The sequence below is a fragment of the Lygodium microphyllum genome, chromosome 5 (assembly GCF_053477565.2).
Source record: "Lygodium microphyllum isolate KBCC chromosome 5, Lygodium_microphyllum_v1.1.10, whole genome shotgun sequence".
Lineage (NCBI taxonomy): Eukaryota > Viridiplantae > Streptophyta > Polypodiopsida > Schizaeales > Lygodiaceae > Lygodium > Lygodium microphyllum.
The window spans coordinates 53,783,299-53,798,481 of NC_141139.1; positions in this window are offsets into that span (position 1 = coordinate 53,783,299).

The following is a 15,183-nucleotide window of genomic DNA, read 5'->3' on the forward strand; positions in this document are numbered from 1 at the left end:
TTCGAACTACGATGCCGTCGAAGAAAGTCCAAGGTGTAGCGGCGGGAGGGTCATCTCCCGGTATCCATGTGGATATCTCACCTCCAAGCCAGGTTTTTTTCTTCTTGGTGTTAATTCGGTTTTAAGTCAATCATGCAAAGAAAAATTGTTAAGGATAGATATATTTGTTCGAGTTATTTTAACGGAGTTAGCTTATGAATGACAATGTATACAAATTAGCTTTCTTCAAATTGCATCAAGCATTATAAAATTATAGGCAAGATTAACCATTTACTATAGTAATATATTCCTAAAGTGTTGAAATTATATCTTGCACCATTAGTCTTATTCCCTTTTGCAACGATTCATGGTAAATAGCTAAATTCAAGAAAGGTCTCTTCAATGCTCAAATTACTAGGGAGTTATCTTTGCTAGTTGCACATTTTAGCAAGGAAATTGTTGTTTTTTGGCATGAGTTCAACTTTAAAGGAGGCGGAAGTTAAATGTTAGGAATTAACAAGTATAAAAATTAGATATACGAATTCATTTGGAAAGAAAATGTAAAAGGGGACTGCTGGATGACACTCTATTAACACTTTTTCCCTGCTATTTGAGGACTTGGGATTAATAAAGTGTGTATACACCAATTTCTCAGCTAGGCCTTTTTGTCCCAAGAAGTATTGTCGCTCTTTGTATCACCTTGGCATTATGCTATATGCCAAATTAAACTATATTGATTAGGAAAGTAAATTGTCACAAGGATAGTAAAAACCGTGACAAGACGATTAATATTACCTTCCAAAAGATAACTGAACCAATCTAAACATAGAAACATTCATACCCTAAACACTTGACTACTTTCCTTACTGTAGGGACAATAAATTCATAAAGATAAGAAACTAGGGTTTGTCCCTAAGATTCTTAATTGAAGAAACCCTAAGCCTGACATACGTCAGCTTAAAGAATCTAAACAGATTATTCCATCGCAGGACTTGCGCAACATGTATGAAATCATTTTGTGATTGATTCACAAGGAGGAAAGGGAAAAACCCTCAACAAGGACGGTAGATCCTTACGTAAGTTATCTTGCAAAAAGACGTATTTTTGGGTATCCTTCTAAATAAGGAAAGTTGTAAACCAAAAACTAGCATATCTAAGGTACCTTAGGGTTAACCAAGTTGGGTATGCCCTACATCGGAATGTAAGAGATCTTGCCAAGTTACAAGACACCTTGGGAACGAGTGCTAATACACTCAAAAAGGAAAGAACACTTCCTTAGCAGTTTGCCATACAACTGGGTTGATTAATGGAAATGTTTGTGCTTGCTAGAGATTTTAGGGCTCTGGTTGAATTATGAATTACAAATTAAATAAGCACCTATACTTCAGGTTAAAGGCCTGAAGGGAGAGGCAGCTTCAGTTACCCCCGACTACCTGCCTGACCCTAACCAAGGGGGTTGTTTGACCGCGCAGGGAACGTGGACCGAACCCGCCGCGAGAGGTCTTTCCGTTAAGCTCTACTTGGAGTAGGAGGACGCTTGGGTGCTAGGGGGGCTTTGGCCGTAAATCCCTCGCCTTCCGGGTCTTGCACAAGAGGCTAACGTGACTCGGGATTGGATCTCGAGGCCCACATACTAGTTGACGGGCGAAAGCTTGGAATAGTGATCCCTGGAGATTACTGGTTAGCCTTTGGGCAGATTATGGACAAGCCTACGGGCGGAACTTCTTGTATTTCAAAGATAAAATGATGAGATGTTAAAATAACTTGCTTGATGTTGTTTTTATATGTCACGTGATAAGATTACATGAAGGAACCAGTGCTTAACAAGATTAATTAAAGAAGTTGATTGTTATATGTTAAATTAATGTGTTAGATAATTACATAACTAAAACAAACTGAGGAAAGTGCGGAGGATGGGCCATGGGTCCGTCCTATGGTTGGGTGGTCCCGGTTAGCCGGGAACTTTTCTCAAAAATCTCGAAGAATAGCGAAATGATCATCATCATCAAAAAGAATAACGAGAACGATGACCTAGAGTTACGTCTTACCCGATTTACGTTGTTTTAGGGGAACGGAATGGGACTATGCCTTATGGCAGAGAGGTTGAGCTTTGCATCCCTCTCGTTTCCCATTCTCCTTGAACCAAGTGCAGCGTGAATCCGCTTCGGACCTGGCGTTTCTGCGTAAAGTAGTTCGCTCGGGTCTGACGCTAGTTGCTGTTAGCTAATGACCCATTAGAAAAACCCTAATTCTGGTCGATCCTAAGTGGGAACGGCCAGGATACTTCCGCTACGTGGCAGACGCGGGAAGAACTAGATCGCAAAATCTGTAACATTCCATGGGAGTGTCGGGCGGAGCTTTCTATACATCCTTTCCGATGGACTGCTAAGACGTGTCCTGGATGATACTAGGGGACACGTTACATAAATGCTGATTTTGTAGCCGATGCACAATTGCTCATTTATGTAGGAGCTATAAATGTTTTAATTGTTTTTGTTGTAATGCTCATCGATAAAACAGTAGGATCCAATACCTATCCAACCAAAGAGTCTGTAGCGGCTTGCGCAACTCTTTTTGTATCACCAAACCTCGTTATTCAAAAGGTTTCATGGCTTCTTCATCTGTCTTTCTGTCTTTCTCTCTCATTTTCTAGTCTTTCTCTCTTCTCATCACTCTCTTTCTCTCTCTTCCTGCAATATTTCTCTCTCTTTTGCACAGAGAGACACACACACTCTCTCTTCTTCTCTCTCTTCTGTCCTCTTCATGACATCCTCGACGCGACTACCTAATTTTTTCGGGTGCTAGATTGATGAAGCAAAGTTAGTCCAAGCACTTCAAACTTCAAGATAGATACACAAAGATTTTCAGCATTGAAATGGATTGCTGGACGTGGGAGTTGCAAGAAGTTGAGTAGGAGGAGGAAAATATAAAATGACTTTGGGGCATGGGAGACTTGAAAGGGTATGACCCTTGGGGGCCTTGGATCCTCAAAAATTTGATGCAATGAAGTGGGGCCACTTTTTTTTCCACAAAAAAAAACATGTTGCTTGTGGTAAGGATAATGATTTGGGGCTATGTGGGCTAAAGAAGACTTGTATAATCATATGATAGCCATCTCATTCTCAGTTTTTTTGCCTGCCAACACTCATTTTCGATCAAATAATGGTGGTCTAGAGAGAGAGAACCAAAATCAATATTTCTCTCTCCTCCCTCCCTCTCCTCTTGTATTGAAGGTCATTCATGCACAAATGGATGAAAATCGATTGGAATGAAGATGAATTGTTCGACTTGAACTGAATTGCTATCAAATCATGCCAACGTTGTGAGCAGTGATGACCAACACAAATTTAGGATCAATGGCGGGTTCAGTGGCCACCCGAAAATTGAAATCTTGAAACTTGAAAAACTAAAAATGATAGTCAGCCACTTTTTAATGGAAATTCAAACAATTCATGTGCAAATCTTGTTCATATATAATGAAATGTTTTTAATGCTTGGTTGCAATATGTTTGAGGGCTCTGTGTCATAAAATTTAGAACTTGTGTTTATAATCATGAGTTATTAATTTTTGAAAATCCTAAAATCTTATTTTTAAAGAAAAATGATATTTCTCATAATTTTGGACAATCAAATATTATTCATGTTGGATAAAATTAAATTTTAAGATGGATTAAAGTGTAACTTAATTTGTTGACTCAAAAAAATCAAGGATTTTTTAAAAAATAAAAAGTGTAAAAAATAGGTATCACACATGGAAATTTTACAAAAAAATATGAATATGTTTGTGAATGTATGGTGGGGCTAGGGGATGAGGTTTAAGCTCAGCTTATCCCCATTTGTTACCTCAAGGTGTGTAGTTATCACTTTTCCTATATTAAAAAATACATTAAATATACTCTTTACACCTACCACTGTAAGAAAAAACATAAATGGTAGGGAGAAGGGATCACAAGAGTTAAATATAATTGGAAAGCTTATTTTGTGTAGAACTTGGCATATAGGGTTTGTTTGTTTTAGTTGTGTGGGGTATAGTTAGACTCCCGAAGGTCACAAACCATGAAGAAGATGGTATATCAAGGACACGCTGCTTTCTTGCCAGAGGATCATGAACTCAGGGAAGGTTTCCTTGGACGACCTCCAACACGTATGAACGTCGCAAGCTGGTACGAGCTAAAAATGGTTCACGCGGAATCACATCCGAATGGAATGCGGTTGTTCTCAGTTTTCTACGAGTTGCCATATTGGACCCACTTACAGGTCAACCACTTGTTGGATCCCATGCATATTTTCAAGAATGTGGGCAGCTTGTTATGGGACCACATCACAGGAAACAGAGACACTATAGGGGCACGAATGGATTTGAAGGAGGTAGGTAAGATGGAGGCGGTTTGGCCGCAATCGAGAGTGCTGATGATCGTGTGCAGCTTCCTTGTGCTCCTTGGGTTTTGTCCACTAAATAAGAGCGCGTTGTGAAGCAACTAATCAAGTCTATCCGCACTCCAACGGGTATGGTGCGTTCTCTCATTATCAGGGCTAAAATCCCATGATTGGCATAAGATATGTCAGGTTTATACTACGAATGGATTATAATTGGCATGGGCATTTTGCTATTTGGAATGTAGCCATTATTCATAATGCTTTCTCATTTGTGGCAGTTTGTACTATCGATCGCGATCGCAGGATATCTTACTCCAGAAATACGCGAGGCCATTTACAGGTTGTCGACTTTGGTGCAATGGATCTCACAAAAGGAGATTAAGATGTCCTCTATTGAATCCGCGAGGTGGGGAGCAGTGGAGACAGTTTGTCTCTTTGAGAAATACCTGCCCACCAGTATGCTCACGATACAAATCCACCTTCTTGTGCATCTTGTAGATGAAGTGGAGATTACTGGACCTGTCCATACACGATGGATGTTCTTCTTGGAGCACTTCATGAAAACCCTTAAAGGCTTTGTGCAACAACGAGCTCGGCCAGAAGGTAGCATGGCTGAAGGTTGGTTGGTGTCTGAGGCGCTAGTGTATATTTCACAATGGCTACCAACGGTGGAACCAAACAATGAAATGCTATGGTCACTAAAGGACGATGATAGACGGACTGGAGATGTGGTGGTTGGAAATGGGGTAGAAAAAAGAATGGATGCCTCAATGGAAGAGAAGGTGAATCGCTTTTGTATGTTGCACCATGCCTCTATGGAGACGTGACCAGATCTCTAGGCAAGATCGAGAGGAAGCGCGGGCTGAATTCTGATGCAGTATGTGTCATCGACTGATTAGATATCCCAAAGGCATGGAGAAGATGACACGGTTCATGTCAACGCGATGATTGCATGGAGCTTTGACCGCAGCGTCTCGCGAAGGGACAGAGGTCTCAATGGAGGAGTGGGAATTCTCGAGGGGATGTAGTCCAAAGGTGATGAGGGGTTTAGAATCTGTCGTATCTAAATTTTATATGTGACATCTAATTTGAGTATTTCAATGTACAATATAAAATATATAGTGCATCGTGGTTGCATGGACGATATTTTTGCGTGGAGCGTATTGACAAAATGCACTGCACAATGGACAGTGGTATCATGGCAAGGTTCGAGCAAGAGAGCCGTTGATGAGCAATGGATCCAAACACGGTTGTGGATGAGATGGAGTATTTTGGGAACTTGCAAAGTATTGTTACGGTGGATTACCGTAGCTTGTCCATGATACTATTCGATGTGCAGTGGTTCAAAGTGGTAGTTGGAGGAGCTGGAGCAACAGTTCGACAAGGTCCATCTGGATTTCTCGAAATAGATTCCGAAAAAAATGGACGGATTTGCATGACACCTTTGTGTTGTCAGCCCATTGTGAACAGGTGCATGGACTCATTTGCTTGCTAATTGTATTACGACATGTTTTATGTCACAATGGTTTGAACTCTCTTATACGTGTTTGTGAACATGTAATCTTAATGTGCGACTCCTCGTTCTCATGGCCCTTCCAGGGAGCGTGGCTTAGGCTCAGGTGGATGTTGTGGAGGCATGGACGCGGTGTCTCCGTCTCATCATTCAGTTGGAGCAGTGTCACCTCAGGGATTTGTCACACCTGTGGGGATGTCTACTCGAGTTACTCCGGCTTTTGCTCAGCCATCAGCAGCAGGTGGCACCCCTGTGGGTGCCACTCCGAGAGATATTATCCCGGTCGGTACACCGGATGCACATGGGTCTTCTGGATATACCCAGGAGCGTGGACGCAGATGCGAGAGGACCCATCTTAGGTAGACTCCAGGGGGTTATGGATATCTAGTTGATAGTAGGTCAGGAGCCATCATCATGAATGATGAGGGGAGGAGGGTGATGGCTCATATGAGAGAGTTGTGTCAACAAGTTTTTCGGCACAACGTCTTGGATCATTGGAAGAACATACCGGAGGGGAGCAAGGACTACATAGTAGCATCCTTGTACGAGGAGTTTCCGGTGCCAGCCTCAGTAGATAGATTCTCTACGGGCTGGATGATGGATTGCATGCGTGCATACATGTCACATATACGATCCAACGCATGCAAGGCAATCAAGAGTGGGGCTGCAAAGCCTGAGTTGTTAGATGCAGACGACTGGAGCCGACTGAGGGAAGAGGCTACAGATTCTCCAGGACGTTGGAGCCAGTAGCGCGAGGCGGCGAGGGCACGACTCGAGGCCGGAGTGGTCCATCATCTTGGGAGTGGCGGCCACAGGATATATTTGGAGGACTTTGTAAGTTTTTTTTTTGTTTTGCTTGTTTATTTTTTTAAAATATTCTTTGTACTGAAAATCATGTTTCTAATAGTTAGCATTTTGTTTTCTTTGCAGCACTCCATTACAAATCGCGATCCGACTGGCCTTGAGTCTCAATATGCAGAGAGGCATGGTCTCACTTCATTGATCGACCGATTGTATAGACACGGCGGCCCTGTAAGTCACTCATCTTTCTTGTTCGTAGTTACCATGAGATATTTGAATGCATTATTGTATGATGGACTTATGTGTTGTTTCTTTTTCTGCAGAGTCCGTTCGATGCTCCTTTGCGACGGGACGAGCTTTCGGGGGACGAGGATATGTAGCTCGCCCTTGGATCCCTGGAGCTCACACACCTTTATTTTTGAGTCGCCTGATCTATGTAGAAAATTTGTATGTATTAGTGATATCTTGTCATGATTGTACCAATCGCTTATTATGCGATCATGTATTTATTTCATGTATTAGTGTTATGATTTCAGTATACATTGTTTTTGTTTGCAAGTGCATTGTACACAATGCAGAAACTATTTTGTATGGCTCTCATAAAGCTAGCTGCCCTGCCACAATTTTTTTCCCTGTTACCGTTGCTATTAGCGTCGCAAATTTTACTACTCGCATCGTTATTGGTGTCGTTATTTATGTCACTAACCATCGCTATCAGTATTGGTATACCGACGCTGATAGCAAGGTGCCCTGCCACAAATTTTTTTTTCCATATTATCGTTGCTATTAGCGTCGTAAATTTTACTACTCGCATCATTATTGGCGTTGTTATTTATGTCACTAACCATCGCTATCAGCGTTGGTATTGGCGTTGGTATATCAACGCTGATAGCGACAGTGATATCGACTGTTCTGTGGCGTCACCAATAACGATGCTTTTTGCGATGACGGGGGTGACGCTGATACTGACGCTGATACCGATGCCAATACCGATGCTGATAGCGACGGTGATACCGATTGTTCTATGGCGTCGCCAATAACGACGCTTTTTGCGAGGACGGAGGCAAATTTTGTTATTTGCATTTTCATCGCTTTAAACGTCGGTATAAGGTCTATATCTTGTAATGTATCTTGTCAATATTGGATTTTGTATCTCTGATGCTGATCACTTACTTTATGTGAGAAAGGGAGATGTAGGTTTGGTTATTATAGTCATCTATGTGGATGACTTGATTATTACAGGTGATAGTGACAATGGGATTGCTGAAGTTAAGGACTTCTTGAAGAAGAAGTTTGAGATGAAAGATTTGGGTAAGCTGAGATACTTTCTTGGTATTGAGGTGATAAGATGTGATGATGGTATATGGTTGTCCCAAAGGCAGTATGGCTTGGATATGTTATTCAAGTATGGTATGATAGCATGTAAGCCTCTTTTAGTACCATTGGAGCAAAATGTGAAGTTGAGTGCTGATGTTGGGGATGAGATAGAAGACCCTGCTATGTTCAGGAGGATAGTAGGGAGTTTGATTTACATGACTATCACAAGGCTAGACTTGAGCTATGTTGTTGGCCTTATTAGTCAGTTTATGCAGATGCCTAGAAAGCCTCATTTGGATGTAGTTAGACGTATATTGAGGTATGTGAAGTCCACTTTACATTATGGACTATTTTATGAGGCAGGTAAGGATGTACATGTCTTTGGATACACAGAAGCAGATTGGGCTGGTAGCATGTCAGATAGAAGATCTACAAGTGGATTCATGTTTTCCCTTGGTAGTGTAGCAGTTACATGGAGCAGCAAAAAGCAACCTACAGTTGCTTTATCGAGTACAGAGGCTGAGTACAGAGATGCTGCTATGGCAGCATGTGAGGTGGTATGGTTGCAAAAGTTATTAGGTGATTTGGATGTGCAGGGAGATGGTCCAGTTGTGATTCATTGTGACAACATGAGCAGTATACAGTTAGCTAGGAATCCAGTGTTCCATGCTAGGACAAAACATATTGAGGTGCACTATCACTTTGTGAGAGAGAAGGTACTTGCAGGAGAGATTGACTTGATATATGTCAGCACACATGATCAAATAGCTGACATTTTTACAAAGGCATTGGGTGTAGAGAAGCTTCGAAAGTTCCAAAGCTTACTTGGAGTTGCAGAGATAGAGTTGAGCTTGAGGGGGAGTGTTGAGATGGCCAGCTCAACACGTGCGGACATTGATGATGGACCGTCTGGCTAGATGGGTTCGCACATCTACACTTAGCACGTTGGTGGTCATTATGATACTCACATGACCACTGACTTATCACTTATTATATTTAGTTTGCTACACCTACCTACAACTGGCAAAGACATAGTGCCAGTCGATTAGTGTAGTCGGTTATGCATTGTTTGACTTAGTAGGCCAATTTCCTTTATGTTGTATCTTATCTATACTTTGTGTACATTGTATTGTGTGTGAAAGAAGAAGAAAAAACCAGTAAGAAAACGTTTTGGCCTTCATCTCTCTTCTTCTGTTCTTGAGTGAGCTTCCTCTTGTGTATACAGTGTGTGTTTGGCGCAACAGCTCAAGCAAGCCCCCCCCACCATGCAATTCTTGACAGCATCATACACATGATGATGATGTATATGCTTAATATTCTTGTGGGCATGCTTTTAACCAAAATCCTTGTGGGAAACATGTGTATAATTATGGTCAACGTACATATGATGTTGCATATTATCAACAACAATATGCATTTGATGGTTATGCACATTATTATGAGCAATATTATATACATGGGCATCATAAGTATCACTATAAATAGTAGCTATTTTATTCTTAGCCATGTAATTAGTATGAGCACCATGAATAGCATCACGTTAGATGTATTGTTGAGCCAAATAGTGATGATGATCTTGTGTCCAAAATGTTGTCTAAAGATACTCGAATTACACACCTAATTAGTGATAAGATAAGGAAAATGCATGCTCATGGCTTATGTTATAGATGTACCAAGCCTATATATTCTAATAATCAAAACAAATATAGAGCAAAGAACACAAAAATACTATTAGTATTAGAATATTATGATGTAGAGGCTCTTGCTGAAGAAAATTTTGATGTGGGTTATGATGATGAAGATCTTGAGCTAAATAAAGACATTCATGAGCAGATTGTTGATCAAGCTGCCCAAACTCATATAGATACTTACAAATCTATGGAAACACATAATATAGTACATGTTTCAAATGTTACAATGATATTTTAAAAATATGTAGCACAACCTACTCCCCAATGCATCTATGGAAAGGCCTACAATGAGAGCGGAATTTTGATGCCGAGAAGTGCTTAAAAATGGCTAAAAATTATGAATATCAAGGGAAAAATATTCAACATTGAAGGCGGCGGCTCGATCTAGGACGATTTTAAGCGTCAAAGTACTTTAAAAGCACCCAAGTGACACTTATTGATTTTTCATAAATTTTCAGTCTGCTGTGCGGGTTGTCAAGAGTTACTGGCCAATGCAAGATGTCAAGCCAGACGCCCAGGATTTTTTAGAGCTCAATTCGGAGTCCGAATGTGGAAATGGCCAAGAAACCGGGCAAGATACGAAGGGGTGGACAAAAGTTTGGTCAAGTGGTCATGACCTTTGGGGAGTTGGGACATTTGATGCCACTTAGCATTCATGATGAAAAAAATCGTGGAGAGCATGGAGGAGCACGACGCCAGAAAGCACCCGAAATTTGCGCCATGATGATGGATGAGGGTGATGGTGGGCTGCAAAGCAACCCACCCAATTGAGCATGGGGCTTGTCTACCTTCTCCCTGCTGGTCATATCGCTGCCTCTCGCCCGTCAAATGGTGGTCTCTATGAAGATCTTTGATTTCAGTATTTCTCTCTCCTCCCTCTCTCTCTTCTAAGGGTAGATTCATGTGGTGAAGAAGAAGAAGAAGAAGAATGGATGACGGATGCTTGTCCAATGAAGACCGGATTGCTCCGTGGTTCAAGAGGAATGAAGATTACTGATTGTGGACTGTCATGAGCATTAATGGCTGCTGGAAATCAGTCCCGAGACATGGCAAATAAAAACCCGCAACCCGCAAAGAACGTAATTTTATTTTTACAAAGGAAATTGATGCTTTATGCAATTTGCTTCATGAATATTTGTTCCCATGGGATGATTATGCATTATGTTGTTGTTTGCTATGATTTTGATCAGTTTATGCTTAGGAAATTAGAAAATCATAAGTGTTGTGACTGAAATTAACGGTGTAAAACTCGTAAAACACGCGAAATAGGGGAAAATTGGGTGTTTTTGATATATAAATGGAAAATATAGTAAGACACACCAACTAAATTTATGTTTTTTCTGAAAATGAACCTAAGGGCCACAACCCACAACTCATTTTGCATTTTTAGTTATTTAATATCGCAAAAATATGGAAAATGGATAAAAATAAGGGAAAACTAGGTTTTGAGTATGCGAAAAATACTAAAAAATAAGATTCATGTTTGTGTATGTATGGGGGGTCCTAAGTATGAGGTTTAGCCTTAGTTCAGCCCTACCTTTGTGTTTTAGTGAGTTTTTATTGCTTTTCACACAATTAAAAAATGGTAAATATTACCCTAAACCTATGCATCGTGCACAATCTAAATGGCGAGGGGGTAGAGAGAATGAGAGTGGTGTTTAAGCGCTGAGAGAAAGAAAAGGCTGATTGTTTTCATCTATGCATACCATTTAGGTTGGTCGATAATTTAAAATTAAGAACCTAGTAGCACGAGGGTTTCTCGGTGCTAGGTTCATGCAACGCCACATACGAGCGATAGTCAAAATCATTGAAAGAAATGTTTTCCACATGTGCAAAAATGCTGATTTTCTTAATTATTTGAGCACGTGGGCATTCACTACTTGCATAAATCATAAAGAAAATTAAAGGTATCAGGAACTCCTGGATGCATGGCAATTGCTTTCTAGAGGAACATGACCTGCGTTGAGTGAGAGACAGGATATCCCAAGCTACAAGCTAGGCGTTGGGTCTAAGGGGAAAGTAAAGTGAGGTATGGTACATCCTGGAACGAAATAATTGGTACCTTGAGAGGACTATGTGCGAAGTGTTATATATGTTTAGCGACGCATCGAGGGGCTAATCCCCAAGGTGTAGGAGAGTCGCAGTGAGGTAGCGACAGTTAGCCGTGGGAGGACCTCCTATGTTTGTACTTCGTGCTATTTGGAAATGTGCTGGGACTCCCTCTGAGGAGTGTTAATTGGCTTAGAGTTGGACTACGATACGTGATACAAACGCAAGATGTTTAGGAAGGCAATGTATAATGTATGTGTCATCAACGCTCCTGGCCGCGAGGCGGTGGGGTTGTTAAGCGCATGATAGAGGTCCGGCTAGTGTATGAGCCAGTGCCGGCCCGCTTTAGGTCCCATCAGTGGTGCGTCTGTCGGGAGCCACTTATAAGTGCTGGTTTTCGGATCTAGGGTTTCTAGGGACTAAAAGGAAGTTGGTTTATGTCCTCTGACAAGGACCGTCAAGCCGAAATCCAGAAAGCACAAGTTGAAAACAACTTTTATTACTGTCTTTGGTACTTTTTCATACCATGTGATGGCCTTTGGGTTATGCAATGCACCTGGATCATGGCAACGAGTAGCAGACACGACCTTTGGTGACATCTCCCCAGATGAGTTGAATGTATTTATTGATGACCTGGGAGCAGCCACTGTAAGGGAAATGATGTTGAGTATTTTGGGAAAGTGCTTTGAGTGTTGCAGACAATTTTGCATCGCTCTTAACCCACGGAAGTGTGTCTTTGGAGTACCTTATGGGCTATTGCTAGGCCATGCGGTCAGTTCAGTGGGAATAGAACTGACCCTGAAAAGATCAAGGTCATAGTGGTTATGAGTCCACCACGCACTCCGAAAGAGGTTCATAGCTTTCTATCGTCGATAGGGTACTATCAGAGGTTTATAAATGCCTTGGCAGAAAGAATGTTGCTATTAACGAATTTATTATCCTTTAGCTATTCATTTGAATGGAGCGACCCTTATAAGGTAGCATTTGAGGATGTGAAGTAGGAGCTCACTAAAGCACCCATCTTAAAAGCACCTAGAAGGGGCGAGGTGTTCTAGATATTCTCAGCAGCCACTATGTATAGTATAAGCTATTGTTTAGCCCAAATTTGGGAGGAAAAGTAGTATCATCCGATAGCTTTCACTAGTCGAAAATTGGGCATTTTAGAGATTAATTATACCTACATGGAGAAGTTGTGTCTTGCGATGGTCTTTGGGACTAATAAATTCAGGCACTACATCCTCTATGAAAAGGTAGTATTCTATACGAAGGCGGAAGGACTTAGATTGCTTATGAACAAGCTGCAACCGCTTGATCGTTTGGCAAAGTGGTTAATCACTTTGCAGGAGTTCGATTATGAGATCAAGAGTAAGCCACCGAGGTTGTAGGTTATTGTGGAATGCCTTGTGGATTTCGGGGAGCCGAAAGAGATCTTGGCTGAAGAAAGTGATATTGAGAAAATGTTTAAAATTGATACAGCTTCTATCCCATCTTGGTATGCTGCTATTACGCATTATCTATCAACAGGAGAGACTGGAGCTGTCTTATCAAAGTCTAAAAAGAGGAAAATCAAACAGCAAGCATTGAAGTTTTCCTTGATCGCAGGGACACTATATCGGCAGGGTGTTGATGATATTTATCGCCGATGTGTGATGCCTGACGAGGTTCCTTTTATCTTGGAGGAGTGCCATGACTCTGCATGTCGAGGGCCCTTTGCAGTACGGTTGACGGCGCAGAAAGCTTTAAGAGCCAGATATTGGTGGCCGTCTATCTTCCAAGATTCTTTTGAGTATGTAAAGAAATGTGATACCTGTTAGAGACATGACAGTAGAGAAAATAGGAAACGCCCACTTACGCCTATCATGGCTATCCTTCCATTCGAGAAGTGGGGCATTGATTTCGTGGGTCCTATCACCCCATCGTCTACTATCCAAAAGAGGTATATTATAGTAGCCACTGATTATTTTATAAAATGGTCAGAAGCATGAGCGACGAGGTAGGACAATGCAAAAGAGACTGCAAGTTTCCTATTAGAGCAGATCATTTGCCGCTTTGGTCCACCAAAAGAATTAGTGTCAGACCGTGAAACTCATTTCCTGAAAAAAGTAATTAAAAGCTTGACAGAGGCTTGGCAAATCAAGCACAATAAAATGACTCCTTATAATCTGCAAGCAAATGGGCAAGTTGAAAGTACTAATAAACATCTTGTGGGTATCTTGTCTAAGATAGTCTCTAAGAAGAAACGAGGCTGGGACAAGAAGCTATATGTGGCAGTATAGGCGTATAATACCACGTTCAAGCGAGCTACCAGCCATACTCCATTCAAATTGGTTTATGGTGAAGAGTGTGTGTTACCCCTTGAAATCGAATTGTTGACCATACGGTTTGCAATTAACCATTCCTTGGGAGATAAAGATTCCCTTTTTGAACATTTCACGACTATAGCCCACTTGGATGAGCTGAAATTGCAGAGCCTATTACACCAGGAGGTAGCTAAATGTCGGATGAAGCAGTTGCATGACCTTAGAGCGAAGAAATATACCTTCAAAAAAGGGCAATTAGTCCTCTATTATGATGCGTGTAGGGAGTTGTTTCCAGGGAAGCTGGAACCGAAATGGGATGGCCCCTACAAGATTGTCAGGTTAGGGAAGAATAGGTCTGCGGCCCTATTAGCTAATCTACAGGGAGTAGAGTTTAAAAATAAGGTTAATCTTAATAAGATTAAACCTTATTATTTCTAAGTATGCTAATACAAAAGAAATGCATTGCAGGTCCATGCTAGGGATAATTTGAGACCTGCGAAAAAGAGCTTGAAGTTGGTTGATGGGTAGGTTAATCCCTTATTTGGAGCACCCATATCTGGAGCAAAGATACCATCAGGGGAAACTCATTTGGTGGAGCAAAGGATACAAAGTGATTGAGCAAGAAGACGGAACCTTTGTGTGGGAGATTAAAGTCTTCTGTCATCACTGCTTACGAGTGTTAACGAGTATCCCTGTTGAGTTCAATGAAGAAGGTGGGATGGTGCCATTAGTTCATCCTCTCAACATGCTAAACTTTGATTACCATATTACAAATAGAGGAGTTCATGATGGCCAGTTGTGTAAACCCATTGTGGACGTATACATTATATTTTGACGGAGCGTCCAGGGGCCCTAACAAAAAAGGGAGTGTTGGAGTAGTAATCCGAGATTCCCGACGTAGAGTTACGATGAAGTCAACTGCTTATCTCGGGGTAGGATTTACTAACAATATGGTGGAGTATAAATCCTTGATTATGGGACTGCATATTGCCAAACAAGGTGGTATTCGTTGGTTGTTAGTAAAAGGGGATTCCCAGTTGATCCTGAATCAGCTAGATGGGACATACACAGTGTGGAATCCCATTCTTTGTATGTATCATCGGACTGCGATGACCCTACTTGAAGAGTTTGAGAGAGTGTCTTTTCAACTGATTCC